General features: G+C 39.6%; 1 pseudogene; it reads left to right on the top strand.

Annotated features, from left to right (window-relative positions):
* Positions 1-9550, top strand: part of LOC124975361 (chromodomain-helicase-DNA-binding protein 1-like) — an 80807-nt pseudogene that overhangs the window by 52491 nt on the left and 18766 nt on the right.

Here is a 9550-nt window from a genome sequence, read left to right as displayed (position 1 = left end):
TGGGGAATAGCAGTAGATAACTTACCACAGCTCTTCAGGATCTTGGGGAAGGGGTACACACATAAGTGAATCTTGCCATTTACTCTTCATGTATTTATTTATTTCACTATTAAAGTGAAAGTTTATATTTGTTTTCAATGAGTGATGTGACATTCCAGAAATAGGCTCTTGGTTGCTCTAGGGTTTCCATGGTTCCTGGTGAATTGACATGTGCCTTAAGAATATCTCCACTATAGCTTTAAAACTGCTGTGAAGGATGCAGCTACATGTGGAGGCACTTTGTATTCTTATGTAAACTATGTAGAGTTTCTGAGAAAGTTATGTGACATTTATATTTCTACTTTAGCATTTGACTTACTTATAAAATTGTATTCTTTTATAAATTTTGTGTGAGGGTAACTCACCTTAAATAATACTAGTTTCTCATTTTCTTTTCCTTGCCAGAGGCCATTGAGATTTACTTTTCTCCCAAATGATCCAGATGTTGGATATTCTCCAAGACTATATGGATTACAGAGGTGACTCTCCTGGGTCACTACATTACTAAAGACATTTTTATATTTAATGATCAAATAGGTCCATGATGAATAATAAGGGGTGTGGAAATGTTACAGAGGAAGAAAATGCAAAAACATTATTCAGAACCAAAAGAAGATGAGGAGAGGGGACAGCACTAAGTGAAGCAGATGTGAAAATGTTGAGTATCTTCAAAAATATGATAAGTTGAGTTTCAGTGACAGAAACTTTCAGTGTCTTGTAACATTCAGCTCAACACTTGTGTACTTATTCAGGATTAGTAAGAAAATGAATATTGATAGTATAGAGATCCCACAAATCATGCAGGGGAAGGTAAGACCAATTATTCCTATGGACAATAGGTAATGTAGGCAATTACCTGAGAACTCTGTTTTATATGTAATAAAATTGATGTGGGATAATGGGAAAAAGCTTAAACAGTGGATGAGTTTTGAGCCTTTGGTAGATTATCAGCTGCAGAAATAAGAGTTTTAAAATTTAGTTCAGAGTGGTCTCTCAGATCCACTTGATGCCCTCCAAGTACTTCAGTAACCTGGAAACTTGCAGAAATGCCATTGGCACATTGAGAAAACTCCACTATCAAAACATGATGAGTTTATAATTCCCCTTCCTGACCTGATGCATGGTGGTAAGTGGAGAGCCCCAAAGCTTCATTGAAAACCAGATGCTGGATAGTCAGGCAGGCTCCTCAGTGCTTGTATTACTGCTTGACTAGTTAAGGATTTTATCTCAGCAAATAGAAACTGCCATAGAGGGTGGCTATTTAGGGTTGCCTAGGAATAATCAAAACTGAATATTAACCGTTTTAAGTGCCAAAACTTTGACTGGTTGTGTTTTAAAAACCCAAGATAGAGTGTTATGGTGAGTTTTTTTTTTTTTTTTTTTTTTTTTTTTTTTTTTGGTAAAGTGATGTATTGTCCCCCTAAATTTAGATTTTTCCCATGGGATTTATTTAAAGTAGGGTCATGCCTGGATATGGAAAGGGCAAAATAGGCATTTGGCTTAGGAATGACTTGACCTTTTTATTTCCTGAAGAGTCCTTGAAAAGAGTTAAGCTCTGTTTGTTTGTTGTTATTTGCTTCTCAGAGGCCATTCAGACTTATCTGTTTATTTGCTTGTCTATTAGAGGCTATGGCTATGAACATGTGGATGGTTCCATGAGAGGAGAAGAGAGACACCTGGCTATAAAGAACTTTGGACAGCAGCCAATTTTTAATTTTTCTCTAAGTACCAGGGCAGAAAAGCCACATAATATTGATAAAAGCAGACAAAAAAGGACTGGTGTAGTACTTTTACATCCCAACCATTGGTGCATTTTTTCATAATTCTATGAAAGGTGAGGTTATTACCAAGGAGTATAATAAAAGGAGAGAATCAAGGCAGTTGACATAGCACAGCACTGGACTTCTATTTTGGAGCTCTTTTCTGTCCAAACTATCTAAGCTGTAATGTCACGAAGAAGTGAGGCTGGAACCTGAGTTTATTAGAAAGTAATTCTGATCTGCTTTCACCTGTGATTTCTTTTCTTTTTTGTAATTTTGAGGAAGTTTATTTATGTTCAGTGGAGGCAGTTCTCCTTCCCAGCTGTGAATTTGGAAAATAAGATAATCTTGTTGCTAGTTGCCCCTCCTCCATGAGTACCCCTGGAATAGTGTTGTAAAGTTTAACAAACATTTTGTTTTTAAAATGTGATCATAGTGAAACTGCCAGCTATTTGTAATTATTATTAAATTTTCTATGTGACTTAAGTCATAAATATCATATGACATCTGAGGTGCTTTGTCAGTTATGGGGTGCTCTCATATACTATTAAATAACTTGAAATCAGTTATGGGAGATGAAACTTTCCTTATATCCTGAATTAAAAAGACCTTAAATCAATTTTGAATTCATAATCTGAGTCTCATTTTCCTATTTTTATAGACCTTAATTCATAAGGAATACATATAGGAATACAAAAAGAATGTGTGTCCTTGATGAAAGAGAGATTAATATATTTATAAAAAGAAAGTTCAGACTTATTTTTAAAGCATTTATTAAGTGCTTTGTTCTATATGGGTATATAAAAGAAGTGTTAGATATAATCCTTGAGTATAAGGAGATTATTTCTCCAGTGTATGTCTTTCTGTCTAATAAACTCAATAGTAAGATATAATCAGACTCCTTTGGCCTCATTCTCTTCCAAGGTCATGTTCCACACCCTGCATCAGAGCCACTCATTCATTTGTGTCATGGTTAGTCTTAGGGGAAACTTGAAGGATCTGGTCAAATGCATCATCAGGTTGGGAGAGGAATTCCATTTGTGTTATTCATATTTAGAGAGAAGATATTTGAATCATCTAAAATTAGAAAGAAACCTCTGCTTTTCCATTAATCTCCCTGGAGGCCTTAGTAGATTATCTAGGATATGAAGCAGTCCTGGATGTTAACCTTTCCAAACACTGATTGTCATATTTGTTATCACGTTTTTGCTATAGTTCTGCAGCATTTTTATTTAATGGATTTCCAACTTTCAAGAGGTGAGTTTATTACCATGTATTGCCAGCAAGTGGCAGTGATAGCTTATGACTATGTCCCAAACAATTAAATACAGCTTAAAATATGCCCCTTAGTGAAGAAGGGCTGCACTAGCCAACTTCAAACCAAGAGGAAGATAATTTTTATGGGACACATTTTTAAGTAAAATGATTGCCTAGGTAGTAGTAGGATATAGTGGATAAAAAGTTTCTGAAACCAAGTGCAGTAGTGCACGCCTATAGTTCCAGTTACTCAGGAGGCTGAGGCAGAAGGATGGTGTGACCCCAGGAGTTCAAGGCCAGTGAGGGCAACATGGCAGAATCCTGTCTCAAACCCAGGAGTAATAACCACAGATTCTTAAATATTGGCTGCAGTCCTGACTCTCATCTTCTAGTCGTGCAACTTCAAATAAGTCCCTTAATCTAGCTGTGTTTCCATTTCAGTGTCTGCAAAATGAGAATTATACTGGAAAGAATGCAGAGTTGTGAGGGTTAAAAGTTAATTTATGGCGGGGGGCCAAGATGGCGGACTAGAGGGCGGCTGCATTTCACATTGCTCCAGGACGCAAGATTAAAAAGAGGAGATAGTGAGAGAGTTGGGACCAACTCAAAGCCGCCGGGTGAGTCTCTCCCGTTGGGGAGGCGTCCCAGATGGGGCGGTAGCCCCAGAAAGCAGGGAATTTGTGAAGTGGAGTTGCTCGGCGAGATGCCCCTCCCCCCGCTGGAGCAGTAAACACGGACAACTGGGATCATCGTAGAGGAGGCGGCTCAGCACAGCGCTTGGACTCGAGCAGCCACTGGGGCTCCGGGCGGCTGCCTGAGGAGGGGCTGTGTGGTGAGCTGTTTGGACTAGGAGCGACCGCTTCTGAATGCCGGGGGGTTGCCCGGAGGAGGAGGAGGGGCCTGGCGGGTCGCTTGGTCTGGGAGTGACTGCTTCAGAGCCTGCAGGCAGTTGCCAGAGGGGGAGCTGCGTGGTGAGCTGTTTGGACTCAGAGCGGGCGCTCCTGAACACCGGGGGACTGCCTGGAGGAAGAGGAGGAGCGCGGCGGGTTGCTTGACCTAAGAGTGACTGCATCAGAGCCACAGGCAGTTGCCAGAGGAGGAGCTGAGTGGCGAGCTGTTTGAACTCAGAACAACTGCTCCAGAACACTGGTGGCCTGCCTGGAGGAGGAGAGCGGTGGGACGCTTGGTCTAGGAGTGACTGCATCAGAGCCACAGGTGGTTGCCAGAGGGGGAGGCGAGTGGTGAGTTGACTGGACTAAGAGCGACTGCTCCTGAACACCAGTGGCCTGCCTGGAGGAGGAGCATGGTGAGTCACTTGGTCTCGGAGACACCGCTCCTGAACACCCGGGGGGCTGCCCCAAGGAGGAGGAGGAGGAACAGGGCAGGTCACTTGGACTTGGAGTGACTGCCTAGGGATGCGGGTGGTTGGTGGGAGGGGGAGACCCGAAGTGAGTTGTTTGGACTCCTAGTGACTGCGTCGGAAACTGGGCGGCTGTCCGGAGGAGGAGGTGTGTGGTGGGTCTCTGGATCTCGGAGCTATTGTACGGGGCTCCAGGTGGTGATCAGAGGAGGGGCTGCATAGCCAGGCGATTGGTGCAGAGTAGGGTCCCAGGAGCTAGGTGGCTTCTTGCTGGAGGAGCCTCACAGAGACACGCCCAGGGGCGGAGCGAAGTTTCCAGGGCTGCGGGCAGATTCTCTGAGAGAGGCAGCCTAGGGAGACTCGCCTGCAAAGGGTGAGGCTCCCAGGACCAGGACGTGGGTCCGGGCCCCTGGGATCATTGCGGAGGAAGACAGACCAGCCCGGGCAGTGGTTGTGGATTGAGGGGAACCTCTAGGAGGGCAACTGACCAGCGAGACGTCCCCACCGAGTGAGTCTTCTCGGCCGGGGGAGGTTTTCCCACAGGGATGGTAAAACCAGAGACACAGGCACAAACAGGCTTTGCCTCAGCCCACAGTCTAGTTCCCCATTGGATGACCATTGGTCAACAAGTGGAGGCACCTCTGCCCACTAGCAGGGAATGTACGCCACCTGAGGGTCACCACCCCTAGAGAGGCAGCTTCTTCATGGAGCTCTGCATTATCAACCTCCTCCAAGACTTCAGGCTACTGAAGGATAAGAGGGGATATACTAGCAATCTTCAGGGACATTATAAGTTGATAGAGGAAATCTGCAATATCTTAATGACCCACTGATCCCTGAACAATATGAGAAAACAAGGGAAGAAAATGCCTAAAACAAATCTAGATGTTACATCAATAAAATCCAACAACAGCATGGCAGAAGAAATGACAGAAAGGGAGTTCAGAATGTACATAATTAAAATGATTAGGGAAGCAAACGATGAGATGAAAGAGCAAATGCAGGCATTGAACGATCGCACCAATCGACAGTTAACAGAGCAAATTCAGGAAGCAAAAGATCATTTCAATAAAGAGTTAGAGATATTGAAAAAAAAACAAAGAAAAATCCTTGAAATGAAGGAAACAATAAACAAAATTAAGAACTCCATAGAAAGCATAACCAATAGAATAGAACAGCTGGAAGACAGAACTTCAGATATTGAAGACAAAATATTTAACCTCGAAAACAAAGTTGAACAAACAGAGAAGATGGTGAGAAATCATGAACAGAATCTCCAAGAACTATGGGATATCATGAAAAGGCCAAATTTGAGAATTATTGGGATTGAGGAAGGCTTAGAGAAACAAACCAAAGGAATGAACAATCTATTTGAAGAAATAATATCAGAAAATTTCCCAAATCTGAAGAATGAAATGGAAAATCAAGTCCAAGAGGCTTATAGGACTCCAAATACACAAAATTACAACAGACCCACACCAAGGCACATTATAATGAAAATACCTAACATACAAAATAAAGACAGAATTTTAAAGGCTGTGAGAGAAAAGAACCAAATTACATTCAGGGGTAAGCCAATACGGATATCAGCAGATTGTTCAATCCAGACCCTAAAAGCTAGAAGGGCCTGGAACAACATTTTTCAAGATCTGAAAGAAAATGGATGCCAACCAAGAATCTTATACCGAGCAAAACTTACCTTCAAATTTGACAATGAAATAAAATCATTCCATGATAAACAAAAGCTAAAAGAATTTACAAAAAGAAAGCCAGCATTACAGAACATTCTCAGCAAAATATTTCATGAGGAAGAGATAAAAAACAAAGAAGCAAATCAGCAAAGGGAGGAATTATCCTAAAGGAACTGTCAAATAAAGGAGGAACCAAGATGTGTCAAAAATTTTAAATATGAACCAAATGACCGGGAATACAAATCATATCTCAATAATAACCCTGAATGTTAATGGCCTGAATTCATCAATCAAAAGACATAGACTGGCAGATTGGATTAAAAAGAAAGATCCAACAATATGTTGCCTGCAAGAGACTCACCTCATAGAAAGAGATACCCATAGACTAAAGGTGAAAGGATGGGGAAAAACATACCATGCACATGGACTCAGCAAAAAAGCTGGAGTATCCATCCTCATTTCAGATAATGTGGACTTCAAGCCAATGTTAGTCAGAAGGGATAAAGAAGGACATTTCATACTGCTTAAGGGAAGCATAAATCAGCAAGATATAACAATCATAAACATCTATGCCCCAAACAGTGGCTCATCCATGTATGTTAAACAAATCCTTCTCAATTTTAGAAACCAAATAGACCATAACACAATAATACTAGGTGATTTTAACACGCCTCTTTCACCACTGGACAGATCTTCCAAACAAAAATTGAACAAAGAAACCATAGATCTCAATAACACAATCAATAATTTAGACTTAACAGACATTTATAGAATATACCATCCAACCAAGAGCGAATACACTTTCTTCTCAGCAGCGCATGGATCCTTCTCTAAAATAGACCATATATTATGCCACAAAGCTAATGTCAGCAAATACAAGAAGATAGAGACACTACCTTGTATTCTATCAGATCATAATGGATTGAAGTTACAAATTAATGAAAGAGTAAAAAACAGAAACTACTCCAACACCTGGAGATTAAACAATATGCTACTATATGATGAATGGATAACAGAAGATATTAGGAAGGAAATTAAAAAATTCTTAGAGGTAAACGAGAACAAAGAAACATCATATCAAAATCTCTGGGACACTATGAAAGCAGTACTTAGAGGAAGATTTATTTCATGGAGCGCATTTAATAAAAGAAGTAAAACTCAAAAAATAAATGACCTAACACTACAGCTCAAAGCCCTAGAAAAAGAAGAACAGACCAACACCAAAAGTAGTAGAAGACAGGAAATAGTTAAACTGAGAGCCAAAATCAACGAAATTGAAATGAAAGAAACAATACAAAAAATTGACAAAATAAATAGTTGGTTCTTCGAAAAAATAAACAAAATTGATAAACCTTTAGCCACACTAACAAAGAGAAGATGAGAGAAAACCCAAATCACTAAAATTCGGAATGAACAAGGAAATATCACAACAGACACGACTGAAATACAAAACATAATTAGAAGCTATTTTGAAAATCTATACTCCAACAAAATAGAAAATTTCAAAGACATCAAGAGGTTTCTAGAGACATATGAATTGCCTAAACTGAACGAGGAGGACATACACAATTTAAATAGACCAATTTCAAGTAATGAAATAGAAGAAGTCATCAAAAGCCTTCCAACAAAGAAAAGTCCAGGACCAGATGGGTTCTCAGCCGAGTTCTACAAAACTTTTAAAGAAGAGCTCATTCCAATACTTCTCAAAGTATTCCAGAAAATAGAAGAGGAGGGAACTCTCCCAAACTCATTCTATGAAGCCAATATTACCCTGATTCCTAAACCAGACAGAGACACATCAAGGAAAGAAAATTTCAGACCAATATCCTTAATGAACATCGACGCAAAAATTCTAAACAAAATTTTAGCAAATCGCATACAAAAACATATTAAAAAGATAGTGCACCATGATCAAGTGGGTTTCATCCCAGGGATGCAAGGTTGGTTCAACATCAGGAAATCAATAAATGTCATTCTCCATATCAATAGACTTAAAGTCAAGAATCACATGATTATTTCGATAGATGCAGAAAAAGCATTTGATAAAATACAGCACCCCTTCATGCTCAAAACACTAGAAAAAATAGGGATAGTGGGAACATTCCTTAACATTGTAAAGGCCATCTACGCTAAACCCATGGCTAATATCATTCTAAATGGTGAAAAACTGAAAGCATTCCCTCTAAAAACTGGAAAAAGGCAGGGATGCCCTCTTTCACCAGTTCTATTCAATATCGTCCTTGAAACTCTAGCCAGAGCAATTAGACAGACCAAAGAAATTAAAGGGATACGAATAGGAAAAGAAGAACTCAAAATATCCCTATTTGCTGATGATATGATTGTATACTTAGAGGAACCAGGAAATTCCACCAAAAAACTTTTAGATCTCATAAGTGAATTCAGTAAAGGAGCAGGATATAAGATCAATGCACATAAATCTAAGGCATTTTTATACATAAGCGATGAATCTTCAGAAAGAGAAATTAGGAAAACTACCCCATTCACAATAGCTTCAAAAAAATAAAGTATTTGGGAATCAATCTCACAAAAGAGGTGAAAGACCTGTACAATGAGAACTACAGAACACTAAAGAAAGAAATTCAAGAAAACCTTAGAAGATGGAAAGATCTCCCATGTTCTTGGATAGGAAGAATTAATATTGTCAAAATGGCCATACTACCAAAAGTGCTATACAGATTCAATGCAATTCCAATTAAAATCCCAATTATGTACCTTACAGAAATAGAGCAAGCAATTATGAAATTCATCTGGAAGAATAAAAAACCCTGAATAGCTAAAGCAATCCTTGGCAGAAAGAGTGAAGCAGGGGGTATCGCAATACCAGATCTTCAACTCTACTACAAAGCAATAGTAACAAAAACAGCATGGTATTGGTACCAAAATAGAAAGGTGGATCAATGGTACAGAATAGAGTACACGGACACAAACCCAAATAAATACAATTTTCTCATACTAGACAAAGGGGCCAAAAGTATGCAATGGAGAAAAGATAGCCTCTTCAACAAATGGTGCTGGGAGAATTGGAAATCCATATGCAACAGAATGAAACTAAACCCATATCTCTCACCATGCATGAAACTAAACTCAAAATGGATTAAGGATCTCGGAATCAGAACAGAGACCTTGCATCTTATAGAAGAAAAAGTAGGTCCAGAGCTTCAACATGTTGGCTTAGGACAAGACTTCCTCAACAGGACTCCCATAGCACAAGAAATAAAAGCAAGAATTAATAACTGGGATAGATTCAAACTAAAAAGTTTTCTCTCAGCAAAGGAAACTATCAGCAATGCGAAGAAAGAGCCTACAGAGTGGGAGAAAATCTTTGCCAATCATACTTCAGATAGAGCGCTAATCTCCAGAATCTATAAAGAACTCAAAAAACTCTACACCAAGAATGTAAATAATCCAATTGACAAATGGGC

This window comes from Sciurus carolinensis, unplaced genomic scaffold, assembly GCF_902686445.1.
Source record: "Sciurus carolinensis unplaced genomic scaffold, mSciCar1.2, whole genome shotgun sequence".
Lineage (NCBI taxonomy): Eukaryota > Metazoa > Chordata > Mammalia > Rodentia > Sciuridae > Sciurus > Sciurus carolinensis.
The sequence above is the reverse complement of the archived record's forward strand: the minus strand, read 5'-3'. Positions and strand labels throughout refer to the sequence as shown.